Genomic DNA, 26,868 nt, shown 5'->3' with positions numbered 1-26,868 from the left:
CTTAAAGATTGTGCTTCTCTTTGGAGGCCCCTTTAGACTTTGTGGGTTCCTGACCACAGAATGGTGGTCAAGAGGGCACCACAAAATGTACATCTGACCTTACTTTTTTTTTTTAAGGTTTATGTAAGTGTACATCTGTGTAAAGTCTGGGCAAGCTACATGCAAGCAAAATGGGGCTGGGAATGTTGAATGATAGAAATGACTAGGTGACCTACATTTTTAGAAGAATCTAAATTTTCCAGGATATCATGATAACCATGTGTTTATATATTTTCTATCATTTCAGGTGGATTTACAAATGGCACTCTATGTACCTCCTCTTTGTTCTTTCCTTTTTTAAAAATGATAGTTTAAATTCCTCTAAATATACCATCCGTTTCAAAGTGCTCCATGTTGTTGGAGCCAATATTTAAACATAAAGAATGAAAATGTGGATAGAGAGAATGTTTAGTGATCTCAGAGCAGGGAAGAATTTTCTAAGGATGGTGCCAAACTGGGATCCTAAAGAGGAAAAGTTTCTTAAATTGGGCTTCACAGAAATTTTAAATTTCTCTCTAGGAAGAAGAAACAATAGCAAAGGATGAATGGCAGCTGGGAATAAACATTTGAAAAATATTTCAGATGAGGTCTAATTATCTTAGTATGGTAGGTCTCAAATGTTAAGCACCCAAATCACCTGATGAGATAGTTATACCTGCAGATCCCCAGAGACTGTGATTCAGTGGGGCCAGAGCAGGTGGAACGTGGTCCCAGATGAGCAGGATAGCTCTGGTCTGCTGAGACGAGTTTGAGAATGACCACCTTGAAGTAGGGTAAATACCATCCTTGCAAACGAATAGAAATCTGAGCAGAGGGCAGGAACATGCAGGCCTCAGATACAAATTACTTGGAACATATGAAGAAATCCTCTGCTGCTGCTGCTAAGTCACTTCAGTTGAGTCCGACTCTGTGCGACCCCATAGATGGCAGCCCACCAGGCTCCCCCGTCCCTGGATTCTCCAGGCAAGAACACTGGAGTGGGTTGCCATTTCCTTCTCCAGTGCATAAAAGTGAAAGTGAAGTCACTCAGTCGTGTCCGACTCCTAGCAACCCCATGGACTGCAGACTACCAGGCTCCTCCGTCCATGGGATTTGCCAGGCAAGAGTACTGGCGTGGGTTGCCATTGCCTTCTCCAAAGAAGTCTGATCCTCAGTCTCACACAAATCAAATACAATTAAATCAATCATGAGAAATAGACTTCTTGTTACATGGGGAGTAGCTACAACTTTGATAATACACCCACACTGGGCTATGCCAGGCCAAGGAACTAGCACCGTCACACATTACTAGGACAATTTGGTAGTAATTTTGGAGAGCAACTGGCAGTCTCTACCAAATTTAAAATGCACATACAGTTTGATACAGTATTTTGATTTATAGGAGGTTAGTCAACTCAAAAATGTGATGAGAGTTTGTTGGAAAAAAAAAAAGCAATCAGTGAGAAATATAGTGATAAATGATAGGCCATTTAGTGAGTTCTATGTAGCTGGTATGTAGTTCTAAGTAGCCAGAGTCTAAACTGTTCCTAAGAGGCAGTGGGGGGAAAGGAGAGTATATATGTAATTTTGCTAAAGGGGGAATACATGCAATCAAGCACGTGTTTTTTAAGAAAGTTTCTACTGGTCTTGTGAAACTTCTGCTAATCATGAGAAACAGTCATCACCATGAAGGATGTTACTGCTTTTCTAGATATGAGGAGATATAGGAATTGGGCTCATAAAATCAGCTCCTGAGAATATCTAACTATCTGAAGACTTGACTTGTCAGTTTTCCCAGAGCAGAGAGTGCCTCATTTCTGCTTTCTGCCCTGAACTCCTTCAGGAGTGTTGGAGGTCAGCAGCTGCAGCAGCACATGGCTTAATCCTTGTAGAGGTAGATGGCAAGCACCCATGGCAAGTACCAATTTGTGGATGACAATGCAATTACTCAATTCTATCTTTTAGGACAATTCCAGGTTCCACTGAAGCTGTTCTACTTCTATTACAGAAATACGAGCCATATTTTGGGCACAGGGATCTTGCTCTACAACCCTGAGACAGCCAAGGTGACGCAAACCTTAATTTTAGGACTGGTACTAATTAGGAACTGTAAATCTTTATTTTAATGCAGCATTGAAAGGTATGTGAGTCCTAAACATTTTGTATCATCCCACTGCTTTCCCTTAAGACCCGTGAAGACCAGGAAGATCAGAGTTCTTACTCTGACTCCAGTCTCCTGTGTCCTGGCCCTTCACTGGTCAGCTGTATCAGGATACTTTTGTCCCTGGCATTAGGGCTTAGTTAAAATATTGATTCAAATATGCATGGTGTAAGTATAACTGATGTTATACAAGCAGGTGTGATATTAACCACTGGTATCATTGCTCAGAGGAGGGCATGGCAACCTATTCCAGTATTCTTGCCTGGAGAATCCCTGTGGACAGAGGAGCCTGATGGGCAACAGTCCATGGGGTCACAAAGAGTAGGATATGACTGAGCAACTAAGCACAGCACAGCACGTGGTTGCTTAGTGCTCAGCTTCTGATAATGCATCTCTAACTTTTTTGGTGAATCAGAAAACATACACAGTATCCATTATTCATTGCCTAACATGGTTATTGGGCTTCCCAGGTGGTTCAGTGGTAAAGAATCTGTCTGCTAAGACGTGAGTTTGATCCCTTCCTGGGTCAGGAAGATCCCCTGGAGAAGGAAATGGCAACCAACTCCAGTATTCGTGCCTGGGAAGTCCCATGGACAGAGGAACCTGATGGGCTACAGTCCATGGGGTTGCCAAAGAGTCAGACTTAGTGACTAAACAACACCATTATTATTATTTTTAAGTAAATATGAGATGTTCTGAAAGTTGCTTGACAATAACTACATGTTAGTGTAGAAAAACGTCCTCCAGCATTTCATAATGCAGAGATCCTTGTTCACTTGGTTCTAATTTGAATTGGCCAGAATTCTTTAAGGGTTTGCTAAACTTGAGTTGAAATGCAGGTTCTGCTATTTACTAGCTTCGCATCAGTGCACTGTTACCGTAACTGCCTAAGGTCTCAGCTCCTTTCTCTGTAAATGGGGCTGCTGATAACTAAATCAGAGACATTTCAAAGATCAGACTTTCCTGGGACCTCTCAACACTGGCTAGATCGTCAGGACTCCTGGGTTATGCTGGTGGTCGCTATCTTATCAGCGTCTTAATGATTCTTCTCTCTCACTATCTCAGATTTATTCTCTTACACGGCCTGGCCTGAAGCCCATTGTCTCATAGTTGCACTTTGGTTCTGGATGGAATTCTGGCCTTCAGTTTTAGCTTCTCGTAATTTACCTAGTATGTGCACTCTCCAGTTCATCCTAAAATATTGATTTTGTTTCCTTTACAGCTTTGTCTTTAAGCTGGACCTACAGGACTCCCTATTTTGTATCTGGTTAAATCCATGTTTTCTCTTTCCGGAGCACTCTTTTCTTCTGGTCTTCGACTGAGCTCATTTCCCCACAGACAGTCCTGTAACTGAAGTCACAGTTTTGCAAGAATAGACCTTGCTTGATATTTTGTTATTCTGGTTTTGAGATATTTATCTCGGTAATGATTCCAGTGGTCCTGGCCTTGATTGGAAGCCTGCTGAGGGCAGGTAGTACTACATGTTGTCTGATGTTGATTGTCACTGGATTCTAGACACATCAGTAGCTGTAGCCTTTTACAGCAAATTTTGCTGCCCTGCCTAGTGACCAGAGAACAGACACAAGTATGTATTCATTGATTAATGGTTCTCAGCTCCTGACTGCATGCCCTTGCCTTTTGTCAGTCCATCAACTTCAGACTTCCTGGATATTCCACTCTCACCAAGGGTGTTCCCTCTGGTTTAGTCTTCTCCCTCACCTTATGCTCAAATGTCATCCAAGTGACTTCATGTTTTCCCTCCACCCTGCTTAAATTCAACACCTGCAGCCACAGGGGATCTCATCAATGCAAGAGGCTTTCCCACTTCCAGAGGAACAGTGGAGCATGCGCTTCCTGACCACAGCATCCTGATTCTACAGCATCCTTGCTCAATTTCTCCTTGAGCCTCTCCCAGAACTACAATTTATCTTGCTAGTATATTCTGTTTCCTTCCCATTAACATTTAAACATATTCATGTCTCTTTAATCAAAACTGAGTAGCATTCAGCCTTCAATTCACAAGCTTTGCTCCAATTTATGATCAATCTCAGGAAATACTTCAGAGCTGCCTGTATCAATGTCTGTATTTCATGTATTAATGTGTGTGTCTTGTGCTCACTCTGAGTTTCCCTGGTGGCTCAGATGGTAAAGAATCTGCCTGTAATGCAGGAGACCTGGATTCAATCCCTGAATCTGGAAGATCCCCTGGAGAAGGGAATGGTAATCCACTCTAGTATTATTGCCTGAAGAATTTCATGGACGGAGAAGCCTAGTGGGCTAAAGCCCATGGGATCACAAATAGTCAGACACAACTGAGTGACTAACGCTTCACTTTTCCATGCTCACTCCTCAACCTACAGCAATCCAGCTTCCACCCAGGGTGCTTTAAGAACATCTCTCACTAAGGTCACTGATGATGTTCATTGCTTCTCAACCAGTGGGTGTTTTCAATTTCTCACTGTACTTCACAGCTCACCGCCAGTTCACGTAGTCAAGCCCTCTCTTTATTTTTGAAGTCCTCCCTTTCCTCGGCTTCCACAACATGCCCTTCAGTGCAGTTGTTTTTATTTCCACAATCTGGTCTCTCCTTCTCATAATTCTTTGCATACCCACTGCCTTTTCAAACAGTACATTTTGCAGTCTCCTGAGGTTCTATCTAGGTCCTATACTATTGTCTCTTTGTTCTTACAAGTCATCTCATCCACAGACTTGGCTTCAGTCCCTACCACAGCACAGATGACTTCCGTGTCTGCAATCTGATCCCTGATGCTGCAGCTGCTCTGGATACATCCTCCACCTGTGCTCTATCTGCTGAAAATCAAACTCATGACTTCCCCCCTAAAACCTGGCCTTTGATCTCATCCCATCTCTCCAGTTTCACCACTTGGAAACCTTAGGAGTTTTTCTTGACACTTTATTATCTCTTTGTGTCTTAACCCTTTCATCCACCAGCCATCACTCTTTGCTGTTGATGTCACTAACTGATGGTCATGCCACCCTCCTTCCAGTGTTTGGAGGGCTCCAGATATGGAGCATCAAATGTGGAGGGCTCTCTCTCTCCAAGGGGCCTGCAAACAGTCTTGGCCTGACTTTGTCAATACACTCCTGTAGTAGATGGCCATGGATGAGTCCTCTCCAGAGATAGAAATGCCCTGCCATTGACATAATGGTATGGTCCACACTAGTCCTCTGTCACCGTAGCCTCAAAGCCATGTCTGAGATCCCACTCAGCCCACCACCAAAGCAAGGGTAATTGACACAGGTAGTGATGGCCAGGTAGAGACGAAGCCAAGGTCTCTGCTCATGTTGCTCTTGCCTGAGGCGCATTTCTTGGCCTGTCCTTTCCAGTCTGTTCATTAGAACTCAATTGCAGATTCATTCACACACTGAACAGATTCTTTTTTTTTTTTTAATTTTATTTATTTTTTTAAAGTGCTGGCCAACCTACTGGCAAATCTCATTCATTTTTTTTCTGTTTCCTTTTTTTTTTTTTTAATTGTGCACTCTTTATGGGCCAGGCAGTGTTCAAACACTGTAGAGACAGCAGTGTAAGAAACAGAAAAGACCTCTCTTGGAGCTTATAATATGGTGGAAATAAACACAGTTGTAAAAAGGCAAATTGTATTCAGAAAGGGATACATGCAATGGAAGAAAATTAAGCAAGAAGAGGCCTAAGACTGCTGAAATTGAGGCTGTTACTGTAAATCCAGTTGAAGGGTCAAGGAACTTCTCACTGAGAAGGTGACGTGTGAACACAGGCCTGCAGGAGGTGGTGGGTGAAAGAGTGGTCCAGGTAGGGGGACAGCCAGTTCAGAGGCCCTGAGGCAGGACCGTGACAGGTGTGTCCAGGTTGCAATGGGGAGACAAAGATGGCTGGAATGAAGCGAGCAGGGGGCAGAATGGCAGCAACTGAGAGCACAGGTTGGGGCAGAACCCTTTACCTTTCACTCTCAGGGAGACAGGGGGACCAGTGGGCTTCAAGCACAGGAATGATGTAATCTAGTGCCTGGGGGAGGCGCTGGTTGGAGTGGCTCAAGGCTTGAAGCAAATGACCACTTAGGAGGCTGTGGTAGTGATCCAGTTAAGAGGTGATGATTGCCGGGAGATCGTGAGGGCACTGGGGAAGTCTGGATGTGAAGATATCACTGGCACACTTTGCTGATGGAATGGGCAAGAGGTCCAAGAGAACCCGAGGGGTTTGGGAGGATTCCAAGGGGTTTGTCCTGGACACCCAGAAGGAGACTGTAGGCGTCGCTTAAGATGATGCAGATAATAAAGGGAGCAGTTTAGGGTGGATTTAGAGGGTTTTTGTGTTTTGCACGTACTATATTTGAGACGTCTCCAACATGTCAGAGCAGAGGTGTTCAGGTGAGAGAGGGAGACATATGATTCTGCAGTGTGAGTCTGCAGTTTAAGAAAGAAGCCTAGCCTGTACAGGTTGTTGCTGCTGGGACATGGATGACATCTAAAGACGTGAAACCCGGTGACACTGTTGAGGGGGTGAGCATAGTGAGGGTGAGGGCTGAGGGGAACAAGGGTGGAGGTGTGAGCTTGTCTTGCACGCATGTGTGCTCAGTTGTGTCTGACTCTTTGTAACCCCGTGGACTGTAGCCTGCCAGGCCTCTCTGTCCATGGGAGTTTTCAGGCAAGAATACTGGAGTGAGTTGCTGTTTCTTCTTCCAGGGGATCTTCCTGATCTAGGGATCGAACCACATCTCCTGCGGCTCCTGAATTACAGGTGGATTTTTTACACACTAAGCCATTGGGAGCTTGTTTAACCGGCAAGTTAATTAGGAGTGATGACACTGACCCACCTCCCCTGCCACCATCCTGGCTCCAGCTGGACCTCACCACAGTAACAGCTGCCTCTACCCACCCACACATTCCCTGCCTATTACCTTGCTGGCTCCATCTACTTCTCTCCACCCCTTCTTCCATTCTAGAATCCTCCCTTTTCCTAGAACATATCATGCTAGCATCTGTGTTTGTCCCTTCCCTCAACCAGGGAAGTTCTTCTCCCAGATATTCAGAATTCACACCATCATTGTTCTCAAATCTTTGCTCCAATAAGAACTTTCCAGGGAGCCTTTCTCTGGCTTCTGGCCACCTCTGATGTCCACTGTACATCCTCAAAGTGTAACTGAAAGATACTGCATTGACATGCTCTTACCAAATGTACCCATACCCACAGAAACCCTTCATTTGGAAGACTTAAAATGATAAAAACATCTCTCTTCAAGTTTGTAATTGTACAAGTAAGAGAGCTTTTAAGGGACATATTTGCATTGCATTTGGCAAAATCATGTATAAAAATGTTTCCTCTGTTATATCTCTTTTCAAAGTGCCCTCTCCATAGGACAGTTGTTTTTCCAAAGTAGGTACTGATCCCTCTCTTATGTTTTAAAATGTCACCTTTCTATTACAGGGATGGAGAAAATGTGCTTATTTTTGCAAAATACCTGCTGTATGTCATATTGCTAAAAGCTGCCTGCCACCCAGAAAATGGTTATGAATATAGAACAGTAGCTTTTTGTGTAATAGAAAAACACGCAATTTGCCTTTTAGTTCTGCAACACATATATTTGCCTTGCTACAAGATGACTAGTGAACCATCCTGTGGTTAAAAAAAAAATTTCATCGTGGCTCACCATCTTCATATGGAATATTGTAAAGGTCTTATTCTTATATATTAAGAAATAAAGTACCCAGAAGCTCCTTTTTGGCTTCAGCTTCTTTGCTGCAAGAACTGACTGATGAACAGTGCAGTAAATTCGTTCACCTCTGCTTCTGTCTCTATAATGTCATCATACATCCTCATGTAATTTTTTTAATTTCTCTTGACATTGCCAGCCTATGAGCAGTTACTCTTACTTAGATTTTTTTCAAAACTTGATTTTGCTTCTTTAAAGAGTTCATTGATCTTCTCTCATACAATTTTCCTTGGTCAGCTCACAAAAATGTATTTCAACAGCAGGTAATCAACATGCGCTAAGTGTTTCTGATGTGTCAGCATTAGGTTAAATAAAATTACATGCTTCTGGGTGAATCCCACAGGGATCCTGCCTTTATGATACTGGTATTGGAGGGAGAGGAAGAGAGAGAACACAAAATAATAAATACTGAAAGAAGGATGGTACTGCTGCATGTGAGCTCATACATCCAAGCTTTGCGACCCCCTGGACTGTAGCCCACCGACTCCTCTGTCCATAGGATTCTCCAGGAAAGAATCCTGGAGTGGGTTGCCATTTCCTCTTCCACAGGAGTCTTTCTGACTCAGGGTTCGGACTCGTGTCCCCTGAGTCTCCTGCACTGGCAGGCAGATTCTTTACCATGGCATCACCTGGGTAGCCCTGTGAAAGAACAAGATATGGACTAAAGCATCTTATTATTGAAAGAGAATCATTCTAGTAAATAATAGATGTGCTGAAGTATGTTTGAAATGTTTCTACTTTGCTCTGTTTAGTAAACATGTCCCCTGTGAAACTTCTAATACTGGTTCTTGATACCTTCGTAATTGTTTTCTAATTATCTTCCTATAGGACTCTGAGAAAGGACTGCATTTTAGTTTGTTATTAAGAGTTTTGGTGTATTATTTTATATATTATAGATGGAAAATAAGTATTTTCCCAATGATTTGCGACATTTTGCCTTTTAATATTAAAAAGATTCTAAGCATTTAAAAAATCAAGTGTAAATTTTGTAACATACTGGTTTAAGTATACTGTGTTAAACTTTGCTTAAAAAGTATAATTTGTTTGAGTGGTGCAGCCCAATAGATAAACACTGTGAGCCAATCTATAATTGTGTATTTTCTAGTAGAGCTTCCCAGGTGGTACTAGTGGTTAAAAAAAAAAAAGAGAGAAGAAAAAACAACCCACCTGCCAATGCAAGAGACTTAAGAGACTTAGGTTCAATCCCCGGAGTGGGAAGATCCCCTGGAGATGGGCACGGCAACCTACTCCAATATTCTTGCCTGGAGAATTCCATGGACAAACGAGCTTGGTAGGCTACAGTCCACTGGGTTGAAAAGAGTCAGACACAAGTGAAGTAACTTAGCACACATGCATTTTCTTGTAATCACATCTAAAAAAGTAAAGACCCAATTGAAGTTAATTCAAATAATATATTTTATTTTACCCAATGTATATGAAATATCATTTCAACTTGGAATCAGTGTCAAAATTATGAATGAGATATTTAACACTCTTTTTTATATGTGTTCAAAATCCAGGGCAGGACATCTCAGTTTGGTCTAGCTGAATTTCAAGTGGCAAGTGACTACTATATTGGACAATGCAGTTCTGTGGGCTTAGTTTTAAAAGCAGTGGCTAATAGTGATGTGTAACAGGAGCACTGAAACAGTATAAAATCAGGGCCTAGAAGTAGGTGTAGATTTCATCCGGTCTCAAGAAATTAGCTGAAGAAAAAAATGGCAACCCACTCCAGTATTCTTGCCTGGAGAATCCCAGGGACAGAGGAGCCTGGTAGGCTGCCATCTATGGGGTCGCACAGAGTCGGCCACAACTGATGCGACTTAGCAGCAGCAGCAGCAAGAAATTAGGTATTTTTTTGGCCTGGTGAGATCAGAGTAGATTCTTATTGCTCTTAATTTGTAATGTGGATGACAAAGGAGAAGGGCTATCTGCTGTGCCAATGCCAATTGTACTATGGGTGCAATTTTTAATTCATAGTTTTATTTTTGCTGAAAATATTATTTTTATAATCATGTATTTTTATCATGGTAAAATATATGTAACATATAATTTACCATTGCAATTGCATTTAGTGGCATTTAATACATGTACATTGTTGTATCACCATCCATCTCCAAAACTATTCATCTTGCAAAACTGAAACTCTATTCCCATTAACGATTACTCCCCATTCTTCCCTCCCCCCAAGCCCTGCTAGACCACCATTCTATTTTCTGTCTCAATAAACTTGACTGTTCTAGGGATGTTTTATGAAAGTGGAGTCATATGATATTTGTTCTTCCATGACTGGCTTATTTCACTTCACATGGTTCATCCATGTTGTGGCATGTACCAGAATTTTTTTCCTTTTAGGCTATATAATGTTCCGTTTAGTATATGTGCTATTTTGTTTATCCATTCATCTGGTGATGGACATTTAGGTTGCTATGGTTGTTGTGAATAATGCTGCTAAGAACTAGAAACATGGGTACACAAATATCTTTTCAACTGTTTGAATAATATATTATATGTTTAAATTATTTTGAGTATATACCCAGAAGCAAATTGCTGGATTACATGGTAACTGTTGAATTTTGCATTATTTTACATTCCTACTAGAAGGATTCTGGAGAAGGCAATAGCACCCCACTCCAGTGCTCTTGCCTGGAAAATCCCATGGATGGAGGAGCCTGGTGGGCTATAGCCCATGGGGTCGCTAAGAGTCGGACATGACTGAGCGAGTTCACTTTCGCTTTTCACTTTCATGCATTAGAGAAGGAAATGGCAACTCACTCCAGTGTTCTTGCCTTGAGAATCCCAGGGACAGAGGAGCCTAGTGGGCTGCTGTCTCTGGGGTCGCACAGAGTCGGACATGATAGCAGCGATAGCAGCAGCAGCAGCAGCAACAGCAGCAGCAGCAGGAGGGTTCTAACTTCTCCACATCTTCCTTAACACTTGTTATTTTGTTTTGTTTGTTTTTTTTGCTTTGATTTTTGATAGTAGACATTCTGGTGGGTGTGAGGTAATTTCTCATTGTGGTTTTGATCTTCATTTCCCTGATTCTTTGTGATGTTAAGCATCTTTTCATGTGCTTATTGGCCATTTGTATATTATTTAGAGAATGTTTATTCAAGTTCTTTATCTATTTTAAGTTGTTTTTTCTTTTTGTTATTCCGTTGTGTTTCCTCTGTATTCTGGATATTAGATTCTTACCAGATATATGATATCTGGTGTGATATATGGTATCTGGTACACCAGATACATGATATCTTCCATGGTGTAGGTACTCTTTTAACTTTCCTGACACTGTTATTTGTTGCACAAAAGTTTCTAATTTTGATCAAGTCCAATTTATTTATTCATGTGAAGCCACAATGGGCCCCAAAGAGCCAAAACAATCTTGAGAAAGAACAAAGTTCAAGGCTTCATACTTACAGATTTCAAAATGAGTTGCCAGTCCAGGTTCAATGCACGATACTGGATGCTTGGGGCTAGTGCACTGTGATGACCCAGAGGGATGGTATGGGGGGGAGGAGGGAGGAGGGTTCAGGATGGGGAACACATGTATACCTGTGGCAGATTCATTTTGATATTTGGCAAAACTAATACAATTTGTAAAGTTTAAAAATAAAAAAAATAAAAAAAAAAGATGCAGTAGACCAGTTGTGTGGTACTGGCATGGGAATGGACACAGACCATGGATTAAAATTGAGAGTCCAGAAATAAACCTAATTTACATTTGTAATTAACTGAATTTTGATAAGGGGTCAAGATCATAACAAATAGTTTCAGGATACTGGATATACATAGATAAAGGAATGAAGTTGGATTCTATCACACTATGTTCAAAAATTAACTCAAAATGGAGCAATGGCCTTAATATAAAAACTAAAGATACAAAACTCTTAGAAGAAAATGTAGAGGTATGTCTTCATGATGGCAATGGATTCTTAGCTAAAATACCTAAAGCATGAGTAATAAACTAGTTCATGATTGTGTGATGGAATTTTTTTTTATCCACTTGCCAATTTTGTAAACTTTCATTTGACTAAAAATAGAAATCTACCTAACCAAGTACATATACAAAGAGCCATGTTCCAGTAAGTGGACAGTGAAGGAAGGATGCCAGGCTACATGTAGTAGCACCTTAAGCCATCACTCCTGATATTGAGCACTTTCTTCTCCTTGCTGGCAGAGTTTTTGCCCTCCAGTTGTCTTCATCTTTTGGTGTTAATTTCCCTGCAAGGTTATCATACTGCATTGGTCATTCAGGATCAAATTTGGTAACTGATCCTTTGACCAGGACAATGGTACTATCTCTTATTCACATGGTGTGCTTTTTTATTTCTCTTACCCACATGGAAAAGCCATTAAAGCTGAAAATTCCCCAAACATAGTCAGGCTGAAAAGTGTAACTAAGCGCATTTTATTTGGCTGTTTGGATTCCTAGCCATCATGTTTTTCCTGAATGAAATAGTTTTAGACAGACATCAGTGAATCTTATTTCTGTGCCTAAGCTGTGGGCTTATTTGGCTCTCAGTAACAAAACTCTTAAAGAATAATTTATTCTATCCTTTCCATTCCAAGAAATGTCCCAACTTTTCTCCACTTATTTCACTGTTGCTGTTATCACAAGTCTTGTGATGAGTGCCTACGGAACCCCCCTCCCCCACCGACCCTGACCCCATATTATGGGATGGGAGCTCCATTACCTGAGTGCAAATGAGTCACCTGCTTTAGCACCTGCAGAAATATTGCCATGGTGGGTGTCTCCACAACACTAGGAAACAAGATTACTCAAAAAGGATTCTACATCTTTGGATAAAGGTGAGCCAGGGATGTTTAACTCTTCTTTATGATCAGGCAGCTATTTCTCACTAACAAATCTTTCATTTTTTATGTTCAGCTAAGAAGGTACATGAAATGAATTCTTAATTAAATTGAAATTCTAAAAATTGTTAAAAGTACACTCTCTTACCTAGAGAATATATGCTCTATTGAGAATAGTTAATTTCTTAAAGATATCCTTATTTATGTTGTAATATCAATAACAATCCTTCAGTTCATTCACTGAGTCGTTTCCGACTCTTTGCAGCCCCATGAACTGCAGCACGCCAGGCCTCCCTGTCCATCACCAACTCCCAGAGTCCACCCAAACTCATGTTCATTGAGTCGGTGATGCCATCCTACCATCTTATACTCTGTCTTTCCCTTCTCCTCCTGCCCTCAATCTTTCCCAGTATCAGGGTCTTTTCAAATGAGTTGGCTCTCTGCATCAGGTGGCCAAAGTATTGGAGTTTCAGCTTCAACATCAGTCATTCCAATGAACAACCAGGACTGATCTCCTTTAGGATGGACTGGTTGGATCTCCTTGCAGTCCAAGGGATTCTCAAGAGTCTTCTCCAACACCACAGTTCAAAAGCATCAATTCTTCGGCACTCAGCTTCCTTTAAAGTCTAACTCTCACATCTGTACATGACTACTGGAAAAACCATAGCCTTGACTAGACGGACCTTTGTTGGCAAAGTAATGTCTCTGCTTTTTAATATGCTGTCTAGGTTGGTCATAGCTTTTATTCCATGGAGTAAGTGTCTTTTAATTTCATGGCTGCAATCACCATCTGCAGTGATTTTGGAGCCCCCCAAAATAAAATCAGCCACTGTTTCCACTGTTTCTCCATCTATTTGCCATAAATTGATGGGACCAGATGCCATGATCTTAGTTTTCTGAATGTTGAGCTCTAAGCCAACTTTTCACTCTCCTCTTTCACTTTCATCAAGAGGCTCTTTAGTTCTCACTTTTTGCCATAAGAGTGGTGTCATCTGCATATCTGAGGTTATTGATATTTCTTCCAGCAATCTTGATTCCAGTCTGTGCTTCTTTCAGCCCAGCGCTTCTCATGATGTACTCTGCATAGAAGTTAAATAAGCAGAGTGACAATATATAGCCTTGATGTACTCCTTTTCTTATTTGGAACCAGTTACTTTTACTTAAATGACCCATTTACTTTTTATTACTAGTAGTTTTAAATATAAGCTCTTAAGTACCCACTTTAAATATGAAATTTGCCTAAAGTTAATAAAGTTTAAATATTGTAATAAAGACATATCTACTCAAGGAGAAAGCATTTTGGAAAACCAAGGCAAAAATTGATCTGAGACAGCCTGTATAAACTTTAAGAAATGCCGGTGCCCTTGATCTCAGACTGTTAATGGGACATTTTTGGCAGGATAGTACACTAAATTGTCTGGCTTTTCCAAATACTGACAGCTGAATTCTTGTAATCTATGATTTTTCTCTGGATTCAATTATATGTTTTTTTTGAAGCAGGCTTAATTCAGGGTATAATGTAGATAAAGATTGTGGTTTTACATGAGATATTTCTTCTTTTTTTAACATTTTATTCACGTGAATCTAACATGTCTTCCAAAGGATCCATGAATGGGCACCTCTTGTGACTCAGGGAATCAGTATTTTCCCTACAGTCCTGGACTCTGTAGGCTGCGGATAAGCCTCTGATAATTCTTCACCCAGTTACAGTGTGGAGGAGGTTTCCCCACATGTCCAGTGATTCTCCAGATACCAGGTGGATGTCCTACCATTTGACTCAGTTCTGACACATCCATAGAGAGCATCAGACTCTACAGGATAACCTACAAGACTGACCTCTGTTTCAGATGCCAACTGCAAGTCTAGGTTATTACCTGTGCTTCTGACTAACTTGTTATAAGTTGGAGGTTCCCAGTAGTCCCTCCTTAGGTTTGTTTAGTCTGCTAGAGTGGCTCCCAGAACTCAGAAAAATGTTTTACGGACTAGGTTACTGGTTTATGATAAAAGGAACAGCCAGATAAAAAAGCTGTCTAGGGAAATATGGGGAAAGGGCACGAAGGTTTCATTTCCTCTCTGGGTTCACAGTTCTCCCCATGGCTCCATGTGTTAACCAACCTGGAAGCTCTCCTAATCCCGTCCTTTTGAGTTTTTGCAGAGCCTTCATTACAGAGGTGTGATTGATTAAATAGTTGGCTATTTGCGATTGATTCAACCTACAGGCTTCCCCTACTCTTTCCTTTCTCCTTCCTAGAGATGTGAGGTGGGGCTGAAATTTCCATCCCTCTGTTCCTGGTTGTTTAATTATCCTGGCAACCAAACTCTAGTCTTAGGTCTTTTCCAAAAGTCACCTTATTAGCATCAACCCAGTTGATGGAAAGGGGCTTTTTATGAATAATAAAACACTCATTACATCTTTATGGTTCTGAAATGTTTTTAGGAACTAAGGACAATAGGCCAAATACTGTAATAAAAGATGCCCTCACTGCTCTTACCTCTCAGGAAATTTCAAGAGTTTGGGAAGCTGTGAGCTAAGAACTATAGATAAAGACCAAATATGTATTTCTTATAAACCAAAATTTTGCACCTCTAACTTAACTGTCAGTATTTAAAATGTCCCATTAAAATTTTTTTATTATAAAACACACATGTTTATATTTTATGACACTTTGCAATGGAAAGGATACCCTGTTTTCTTGATTCTTTCCTTCATTTTCTGTTTATGTATAAGCTTTTTAGAAGTATAAGAGACGGTAGAGATAGTTTAGTCTAAAAAAGTTCAAGAAAAGCTGAAGGTTGTCTGTAAAGTCATGCCAGATAGCCTTCCTATTCAGGGACTAGGCTGCTGGTGAACAGATCTGTGCATCAAGAGAACCCAGTCTAGCTGCCTCTCCAGCCAGTATGATTCTTCTGTATATCAGTGGCCAACAAGAGACCAATAGACATTTGGTGAAACCAACCATGTGAAAGAGAAGGACCACAGTGAAGAAACGGAACCAGAAGTATCTCAGTTCAGTTCAGTTGCTCAGTCGTGTCTGACTCTTTGTGACCCCATGAACTGCAGCACACCAGGCCTCCCTGTCCATCACCAACTCCCAGAGTCCACCCAAACCCATGTCCATTAAGTCGGAGATGCCATCCAACCATCTCATCCTCTGTCATCCCCTTCTCCTCCTGCCCTCAATCCTTCTCAGCATCAGGGTCTTTTCAAATGAGTCAGCTCTCTGCATCAGGTGGCCAAAATATTGGAATTTTCAGCTTCAACATCAGTCCTTTCAAGGAACACCCAGGACTGATCTCCTTTAGGATGGACTGGTTGGATCTCCTTGCAGTCCAAGGGACTCTCAAGAGTCGTCTCCAACACCACAGTTCAAAAGCATCAATTCTTCTGTGCTCAGCTTTCTTTATAGTCCACCTCTCACATCCATACATGACCACTGGAAAAACCATAGCCTTGACTAGATGGACCTTTGTTGCCACAGTAATGTCTCTGCTTTTTAATATGCTATCTAGGTTGGTCATAACTTTCCTTCCAAGGAGTAAGCATCTTTTAATTTCATGGCTGCAATTTCAGATAAGAACAATAGCAACAAATCTCAATTAATAGTCTTACTGAAATTCTGCCTGGTATCACCTTTCCTGATAACAAAATGCTTCTTTGAGAAAGAAAAAAATCAGAGTACAAGAAAGTTTATTTACAACATAAATGAAAAGATTTTAGAGAAATCAAGAACAGGTATACTTGGTTCATCATCTAACAGAAGTTTCAGAAAGAGAAAAAAGATAGAAGGATTAAGATGATGTAATTTTAAAAAGCAAATGAAAAATTTCCCAAGTTGCATAAAGGGTTAAGTTTTTAACCAGCAACATGCTGCACACCAGCCCCCTCCAACCCCCCCCCCCGCCCCTGGAAAAAGGCACCACAATTAAGAAGCAGTTCTAGATATATCCTGAAATGTCATAACTCCCAGAATAAAGAGAATACCCTAACCCTGCCAAGAGAAGGGGAAAACACAACTTTCCTACAAAGGAAAGAATATCATACTGGCTTTGAATTTTGTGTCAGTAACCCTGGATGATAAAGTTAAATGATTTTTAAAGTCTGAAAAGAAAAAAGAATTTGAACTTAATTTGGCTGCAGGATTCTATCAATCAAGTGAAAGACTGTGAGCTCAGAAATTTTAATGTCATCTAAAAGAAATTATCAGTAATGTTTATACTGAAGTATAAAATAAATCCTAAGATGATCAATTGAAATACAAAAATTATATTATTAATATTTAGGCAAAAAACAGACAAAAAGCTGGAAAAGTAAGACCCCAGTGTTTCTGACACAGAAAATTATGCAATCAGCAGTTTGGTGAAAATGACCTTTCTCTCTCAGTGGGTCCAATTTTGTCTACTTCCTCAGTAAAAAATCTTTACAAAGTCCTTTTAATGCTGTTTATTAATAGCATTTAGAAACAACCTGCAGAAGAACCACAGAAGACAATATAAGTTTTGGAACAAATTATAAATATTATAACTGGAAAATTTAAATACTGATATTTGCTTTAAAAATAGAGCATAAGTGATACAATTAGGCAATGGAGGAAGATAATAGTGCTAATTTTACAGACAGAGAGAGAGAGAGATGGTCCAAAAATCAGTAACTCAGGACATTAAGATGTATTATTCAAGCAATGAATGCATTATTTAAAATTTAAAGGTGAACACCAGGAAATAATTGAGCTTCCACTCTTAGAGACTAGAGCTGCTGAAGGAAGGGGTCTAGGAGTAGATAAGAGTATTTTATAATATTTTAATTTTTCTTTAACCAAGTACATGCATTATATTATTTTTCATTTGTTTGTTTTTAAAGTTTTTAAGCTGAGATAACAGGAGCAGTTGGGAATGGCCTGTCAGGTTTAATTGGGGCTTCCTCTGCCGTCACCTGCCCTTCTTTCTCTCCTTGAAGAATAACTTGCTGTGTGTGCATTCTGAATCCCATTGGCTCCTGTTTTCTTTCAGATTTGTTCCATCGGACACCCAGAAGCAGACCTATGTAGATATTCTTCCGCACTTGTCTAACCCTTATCTTAGCCTTTGCCAATTATCCCTCTCCTTTCCTTAATCCCTGAATTTCCTTAAATAGAATCTGTACTTCTTTTCTTTCCAACCAGCTCATCAATTCCCATTACTCTCCTGTCCACTGCAGAGTGACTTTCGCTCCCCTACACCACTTACCTGAAACTTTGCTGGTCTTCATCTCCTTCTGTGTGGCTGAACCACACTGAGTCCTTGTTGGCAGCTCCGTCATAGTTCTCAGTCCTACCCCTTTCCTTCTCTGTATAACTGAAAGTGAAAGTGCGAGCTGCTCAGTCGTGTCCGACTCTGTGACCCCGTGGACTGTAGCCTACCAGGCTCCTCTGTACATGGGATTCTCCAGGCAAGAATCTTGCAGTGGGTAGCCATGCCCTTCTCCAGGTAATCTTCCTGACCCTTCTGCCTAACTCACAAGGAATACTCACAAGTTGAATATGTTTCCTATCAACTTTTACACTAGCCTTCACCTGACATGAAAAGTGGAATGAATGCCTTTGCTGGCACAGATGGTCATGAGACACCCCCCGCCTCCGCAACCCCCTACAGACACACCAACCAACCTCCAGGAGGAAAAACCATTGGTTCCCAATGGGTGCATACATGCTTCTCACTTGGTCATCAGAATCTATATTTCACATTGGCCCCTTTAAACTCCCCTGTAGCCCTTTCAACAGGGTGGAGTGCTGCTATGAATGCTTCTGGATTGCCATCTGCCTCATCCAACCCATATGTAAGTTACCTTCAATAAACTTCATAATTGTACTTCATGGAGTTGCCTGCTTCATTTCTTAATCTCAAAGTTCCTTCTCAGTTTGTGTAATATTATTCAGTATCCACATCTTTTGGCTTTTTGGCCATGAGGCATGTAGGATCTTAACTTCCTGACCAAGGATCAAACCTGCACCCCCTCCATTAGAAGGCGAAGTCATAACCACTGAACCACCAAGGAACTCCCGCTGTGATAAATTTAAAAGAATGAAATCATTCAGAATAATCATATAACCATCTTATAAATGGTGTTAACACCTTTGTAACCACTGCCCAATGAAAATATGCAACATCTCTAGTGCTCAGCAGGCTGCTTAGCAGAGCTCAACTGTCAGATTCGACTGTGTTGTTGCATGTATTATTCTTTGTTCTTTTCATAGCTTTTTCTTATTGTATGGATAAAGTAATTCAGTATATTGCTTTTTATGGTATGAATATTCCATTCTTTGCTTGTCATTTCTACTGTGAAGATGTGTGTTGTTTCCATCATCTGGCTGTTACAAATAAAGCTGAGCCTATTAACTTTAGAATGTTCACTGAATCAGTAGACAATATCATCATATACAGTGGAGTGTTATCCTATGCAGTCTTTTTTAAAATGATAGCATTGTTGAGATATAATTCATCCAACTGAAGTATGCAACTTAGTAGTTTTTAGTATATTCACAGGGTTGTCCAATCATTGCTACAGCAAGTTTTAAAACACTTCATCACTGAAAAGGAAACTCTGTCCAGTCACTTCCCAGTTTTCCCCAATATCCACTTCACTCCATCCCTAGGCAATTACAAATATCCTTTCTGTGTCTATAGATCTGCAATTCTGCATATTTCATATAAATAGACAATATGTGTGGTCTTTTGTCATTGGCTTCTTTCATTTAGCATCATGTTTTCAAGGTTCATCCTTGCTAGATCACCTTTCAATACTTCATATCATTTTATTGCTAAATAATACTTCATTGTATGGATATACCATATTTTTACTTATGCTTTAATTAGATGGTGACCATTTGGATATTCTCCTGCTTTTTGACTACTATGAGTAGTGTTGCTAAGAACATTCACATACAATTATTTGTGTGGCTGTGTTTTCATTTCTCATGGGTGTAGGATTAGGGAAATCACTGGGTCTTATGGTAATTCTGTTTACTTTTTTAAGGAAGTGATGGATTGCTTTCCAAAGCAGCTATACTAGTTTACATTCAGATCAGCAAAGCACAGTGGTTCCAGTTTCCCTACAGCATTGTCAACATTTGCTATTTTCTGTTTTGTTTTGTTTTTAATTTTGAATTTTGTTAAAGTCTTCCAAGTGTCTGTGAACTGCTTTACCTTGTGGTTTTGATTTGCATTTCCCATCACTTCATGGCAAACAGAAGGGGCAAATGTGGAAGCAGTGACAGATTTTATTTTCTTGGGCTCCAAAATCACTGTGGATTTGACTGAAGACATGAAATTAAAAGACACTTGGTCCTTGGAAGGTAAGCTTTGACAAACCTAGATAGTGTATTAAAAAGCAGAGACAATCACTTTACCATCAAAGGTCCAGATAGTCAAAGCTATAGTTTTTCCAGTAGTCATGTACAGATGTGAGAGTTGGACCATAAAGAAGGCTGAGTGCTGAAGAATTGATGTTTTCAAACTGGTTCTGGAGAAGACTCTTGAGAGGCCTCTTGGATAGCAAGGAGATCAAATCAGTCAATCCTAAAGGAAATCAACCCTGAATATTCATTGAAAGGACTGATGCTGAAGCTGAAGCCATCTGAATACTTCAGCCATCTGATGCAAAGAGTCAGAGCCAACTCAATGGTAAAGACCTTGATGCTGGGAAAAATTGAAGAGAAGAGGATGAGAGAGGGTGAGGTGTTTAGGTATATCACTGACTCAGTGGACAGGCATTTAAGCAAACTCAGGGAGATAGTGAAGGACAAGGAATCCTAGCATGCTGCAGTCCATGGGGTCACAAAGAGTCGGACACTACTGAGCGACTGATCTGATCTGTTGTTATTGAATGCCAGGAATTTATTATATATTCTGGAATTAATCACTTGTCAGATATATGATTTGTAGAAATTTTCTCCCTTTCTGTGGGTTGCCTTACACTTTCTTAATAGTGTTATTTAATAAACAGACTTTGATTTTGATGAAATAAAATTTACCTATTTTTTAATCTTGTTCATGTTTTTGGGATCACTACTAAGAAATCAATGCCAAATCAAAGATCATAAACTTATGCCTGTATTTTCTTTTAGGATTTTTTTAGTTTTGGGGCTTACATTTAGGTCTTCAATCCATTTTGAGTTAATTTTTGTATATGGTATAAGGGAGGCTTCTTTCTTTTTCATATGAATATCAGTTGTACCAGCACCATTTGTTGAAAAGATATTCTTTCTTGAATTATCTTGATATCCTTGTCAAAAATAATTTGACTGTAAAAGTCAGAATTTATTTCTTGACTCTGAAGTTTTTCATTCATCTGTTTGCTGCCCTGTGCAATATCACACTGTCTTGATTATTGTAGCTTTGTAATAAGTTTGAAATCAAACAGTGTGTGTCCTCCAACTTCTTTTTTTCTTCAGTTACCATTGGTTCAGTATTCTGGGTCTCTTCAATTTTCCTGTGGATACTGGGATCAGCTTGTCAATTTATGTCGTCAGTTGGGATTTTCTAAAGGATTGCACTGAATTTGTAGATGATTCAAGGGACTATTGCTGTTTTAACAACATTGTCCTCTGATACATAAACGTGTGTATCTTTCCAAAAATGTAGGTCTTCAGTTCCTTTCAACAGTATTTTATAATTTTCAGAGGTGTACTTTTACTTCTCTGTTAAAGGTATTCCCAAGTATCTTATACTTGTTGATGATATTGTAAATGGAATTGGTTTCTTCATTTTAGATTGTTCAAGTATGTGGAAATAGTTTATTTTTAAATGGTGTTGTATTCTGAAAACGTTGATCTAATTTATTAGTTCTAACAGTTTTTAGTGGATTCCCTAGGATTTCCTATCTATTGATACAAAGTTACGGAGAAGGCAATGGCACCCCACTCCAGTACTCTTGCCTGGAAAATCCCATGGATGGAGGAGCCTAGTAGGCTGCAGTCCATGGGGTTGCTAGGAGTCGGACACAACTGAGCGACTTCCCTTTCACTTTTCACTTTCATGCATTGGAGAAGGAAATGGCAACCCACTCCAGTGTTCTTGCCTGGAGAATCCCAGGGACAGGGGAGCCTGGTGGGCTGCCGTCTCTGGGGTCACACAGAGTCGAACACGACTGAATCGACTTAGCAATACCAAGTTATGCCACCTGCAATAGAGATAGTTTTGCTTCATTCCTTCCCAGTCTAAATGCCTTTTATTTCATTTTCTTGCCTAATTATGGTTAAAACCTCTAGTAACATGTTGAGTAGAAACTATAAAAGTGAATACTCTTTTTCTGGATCTTAGTGAGAAGTCATTCAGTCTTTTACCATGAAGTATTGTGTTAGTTTGGTATTGTTCATTATATGCCCATTATCTGGTTGAGGAAGTTCACTTTTATTGCTGGCTTAAGGTAAAGAATCTGCTTGCAATGGGTGAGACCCAGATTCCACCCCTGAGTCAGGAAGATCCCCTGGAGAAGGAAATGGCAATCCACTCCAGTATTCTTGCCTAGAGAATTCCATGGACAGAGACTATAGTCCATGGGGTCACAGAGTCAGACACGATTCAGTGACTATACTTTTTCTTTCAACTGTTTTTATTTTAACATAATTGAGTGCTGAATGTTGTCAATTTTTTGTATCTACTGAGGTATTGTGGATTTTGTCTTTCATTGATATATTCTGTTATGTTATATATACATATATATTACACACATATGTACACATATATATGTTTACGTATATATGTGTATGTACTCAGATGCTCAGTCATGTTGGACTCTTTGCAACGCTATGGACTGTAGCCCACCAGGCTCCTTTGTCCGTAAGATTCTCTCAGCAGGAATACTGAAGTGGGGTGCCATTTCCTCCTTCAGGGGATCTTCCCTGGAATTCACCAGTGAAGCTATCTGGACCTGGGCATTTTCTTTGTAAATAATATTTTGATTATTATCCCATTACAGTTCTATTCAGATTTGGTATTTCTTCTTGAGTCGGCTTGAGTAGTTTGCATCTGTTTCATCGTAGTTATCTAACATGTCATCTTGGAGTTGGTCATACCCTTATAACCTTTATTTCTATAAGATCTGTAGTGTTTTTTCTTTCATTCGTGATTTCAATAATTTGAGTCTTTTTTTCTTCAATCTAATGCAAATATTATTATTGTTGATATTTTCAAAAAACCAAATTTTGGTTCCATTAATTATTTTCTATTAGTTTTCTATTCTTTATTAATTTCTACTCTAATCTTTCTTTTTTCTTTCTCTGGGTTCACTTTGTTCTTTTCTTAAAAAGTTGTAACAATGTAACTAACCATGTAACATGTAACCATGTAACTCGAAGTACAGTTAATTTACAATGCTATGTTAGTTTCAGGTGTACAGCAAAGAGATTCAGTTGTTTGTGTGCATATATATGTATATAAATGCTTCTTCAAGTTTCTCGATAGGTTGCTGCTGCTGCTGCTAAGTCACTTGAGTCGTGTCCGACTCTGTGCGACCCCATAGACGGCAGCCCACCAGGCTCCCCCGTCCCTGGGATTCTCCAGGCAAGAACACTGGAGTGGGTTGCCATTTCCTCCTCCAATGCATGAAACTGAAAAGTGAAAGTGAAGTTTCTCAGTCGTCTCCGACTCTTCACGACCCCATGGACTGCAGCCCACCAGGCTCCTCCATCCATGGGATTCTCCAGGCAAGAGTACTGGAGTGGGGTGCCATTGCCTTCTCGATAGGTTAGGGGTTCCAAAGCGCATACGAGAACAGCTGAGTATTTAATTGAGCATATTTGCTGGCCAGTGTACATAGTGAACTCAGAAAGAAATCATGAGATGAGATATCACTGTCCTGGGCTTTGACCTGATTTGTCTGCCAGTAGACATTCGCTGCACATACCCATTTTCTTCCATGGCTAATTATATCTAATTTTTACTGGTCTCTGAAAATGATTTTGAGGAGTGCCTTTTATTATTGTCCCTCAGTTACTCCAAAAAAAGTGAAAGTGAAAAGTGAAAGCAAATGTTGCCTAGAGAAAATGGGTTCCATATTTCACATTACCATATTACTTGTCTACTTCATTTTAAAAATGTTGGATATTGCTTGATTCTCTATTTTTTGGATGTTTTTGTATCCTTTCTTACCAAAAAAGGGGCAATATGAAAGATATTTAATAATCTATATGTCAGGAAAGAGGTGGTATTTGTATTGAAGGGAAACCCCATTCTACTCCATTTTATGACCATTAATAGTGGTTTATACTATTATCTTAGTAACACTTCTTATCATTCTTAAAAATAAAGCATCTATAATCATTTTAATTGTGATGAATGAAAGAACCGCTCCAAGCTTCTTAGTTAATTGTCAATCAGATCAGATCAGATCAGTCGATCAGTCATGTCCGACTCTTTGCAACGCCATGAATCACAGCACGCCAGGCCTCCCTGTCCATCACCAACTCCCGGAGTTCACCCAAACTCACGTCCATCGAGTCAGTGATGCCATCCAGCCATCTCATCCTCTGGCGTCCTCTTCTCCTCCTGCCCCAGTCCCTCCCAGCATCAGAGTCTTTTCCAATGAGTCAACTCTTCGCATGAGGTGGCCAAAGTACTGGAGTTCCAGCTTTAGCATCATTCCTTCCAAAGAAATCCCAGGGCTGATCTCCTTCAGAATGGACTGGTTGGATCTCCTTGCAGTCCAAGGGACTCTCAAGAGTCTTCTCCAACACCCCAGTTCAAAAGCATCAATTCTTCCGAGCTCAGCCTTCTTCACAGTCCAACTCTCACATCCATACATGACCACTGGAAAAACCATAGCCTTGACTAGACGAACCTTTGTTGGCAAAGTAATGTCTCTGCTTTTCAATATGCTATCTAGGTTGGTCATAACTTTCCTTCCAAGGAGTAAGCGTCTTTTAATTTCATGGCTGCACTCAACATCTGCAGTGATTTTGGAGCCCAGAAAAATAAAGTCTGACCCTGTTTCCACTGTTTCCCCATCTATTTCCCATGAAGTGGTGGGACTGGATGCCATGATCTTCGTTTTCTCAATGTTGAGCTTTAAGCCAACTTTTTCACTCTCCACTTTCACTTTCATCAAGAGGCTTTTTAGTTCCTCTTCACTTTCTGCCATAAGGGTGGTGTCATCTGCATATCTGAGGTTATTGATATTTCTCCCGGCAATCTTGATTCCAGTTTGTGTTTCTTCCAGTCCAGAGTTTCTCATGATGTACTCTGCATATAAGTTAAATAAACAGGGTTACAATATACAGCCTTGACAATCTCCTTTTCCTATTTGGAACCAGTCTGTTGTTCCATGTCCAGTTCTAACTGTTGCTTCCTGACCTGCATATAGGTTTCTCAAGAGGCAGATCAGGTGTTCTGGTATTCCCCTCTCTTTCAGAATTTTCCACAGTTTATTGTGATCCACACAGTAAAAGGCTTTGGCATAGTCAGTAAAGCAGAAATAGATGTTTTTCTGGAACTCTCTTGCTTTTTCCATGATCCAGTGGATGTTGGCAATTTGATCTCTGGTTCCTCTGCCTTTTCTAAAACCAGCTTGAACATCAGGAAGTTCACGGTTCACATATTGCTGAAGCCTGGCTTGGAGAATTTTGAGCATTACCTTACTAGAGTGTGCGATGAGTGCAATTGTGCAGTAGTTTGAGCATTCTTTGGCGTTGCCTTTCTTTGGGATTGGAATTGTCAATACTTGGTGCTTAATGAGAGTTCACACTCAGGCCCTCTGTGACTCCAGCAGCCTGTGGGACAGAGACACATCAGTTTGCATCCTGGTCTCACTTCACTTAGAAAAGACCCTGATGCTGGGAAAGATTGAGGGCAGGAAGAGAAGGGGGTGGTAGAGGATGAGATGGATAGATGACATCACTGACTCAATGGATATGAGTGTGAGCAAGCTCTGGGAGGTGAAGGACAAGGAAGCCTGGCATGCTGCAGTCCATGGTGTCACAAAGAGTTGGACACAACTGAGCAATTGAGCAACAGCTCATCTCACTGGCTGTGTGAAGTCAGGGACATTCAGTTCAGTTCAGTCACTCAGTTGTGTCCGACTCTCTGCAACCCCATGAATCACAGCACGCTAGGCTTCCCTATCCATCACCAACTCCCGGAGTTCACCCAAACTCATGTCCATCAAGTTGGTGATGCCATCCAGCCATCTCATCCTCTGTCATCCCCTTCTTCTCCTGCCCCCAATCCCTCCCAGTATCAGAGTCTTTTCCAATGAGTCAACTCTTCGTATGAGGTAGCCAAAGTATTGGAGTTTCAGCTTTAGCATCAGTCCTTCCAATGAACACCCAAGACTGATCTCCTTTAGAATGGACTGGTTGGATCTCCTTGCAGTCCAAGGGACTCTCAAGAGTCTTCTCCAACACCCCAGTTCAAAAACATCCATTCTTTGGCGCTCAGCTTTCTTCACAGTCCAACTCTTACATCCATACATGACCACTGGAAAAACCATAGCCTTTACTAGATGGACCTTTGTTGGCAAAGTAATGTCTCTGCTTTTGACTATGCTATCTAGATTGGTCATAACTTTCCTTGCAAGGAATGAGCATCTTTTAATTTCATGGCTGCAGTCACCATCTGCAGTGATTTTGGAGCCCCCCAAAATAAAGTCTGACACTGTTTCCACTGTTTCCCCATCTATTTGCCATGAAGTGATGGGACCAGATGCCATGATCCTATTCTTTTTGTGTTTTCAGGTTCTTCATTTTGCAGGGGATAATGACACCAGTTCTGCAGGGTGGTGAGGATTTCATGAGTTAATATAAACATTGTGTAAATATTAATTGCATTCTGCTCCCCTTTAACTCCCTCTCTGTACTTGTAAAAATTATGTATTATGACCGGTATATTGAATGTTCATAGCACTTTAGGTTGGAGAAGGCAGTGGCACCCCACTCCAATACTCTTGCCTGGAAAATCCCATGGATGGAGGAGCCTGGAAGGCTGCAGTCCATGGGGTCGCTGAGGGTCAGACACGACTGAGCGACTTCACTTTCACTTTTCACTTTCATGCATTGGAGAAGGAAATGGCAACCCACTCCAGTGTTCTTGCCTGGAGAATCCCAGGGACAGGGGAGCCTGGTGGGCTGCCGTCTATGGGGTCGCACAGAGTTGGACACAACTGAATCGACTTAGCAGCAGCAGCATTTTAGGTTAAAC

The 26,868-nt window shown here is 40.6% G+C and overlaps 1 protein-coding gene across 1 annotated transcript in view; it reads left to right on the top strand.

Annotated features, from left to right (window-relative positions):
* Positions 1-26,868, top strand: part of DIRAS2 (DIRAS family GTPase 2) — a 36,329-nt gene that overhangs the window by 5,179 nt on the left and 4,282 nt on the right. The gene's annotated exons all lie outside the window — the stretch shown is intronic.

This window comes from Bos mutus, chromosome 8 (genome assembly GCF_027580195.1).
Source record: "Bos mutus isolate GX-2022 chromosome 8, NWIPB_WYAK_1.1, whole genome shotgun sequence".
NCBI lineage: Eukaryota > Metazoa > Chordata > Mammalia > Artiodactyla > Bovidae > Bos > Bos mutus.
The sequence above is the reverse complement of the archived record's forward strand: the minus strand, read 5'-3'. Positions and strand labels throughout refer to the sequence as shown.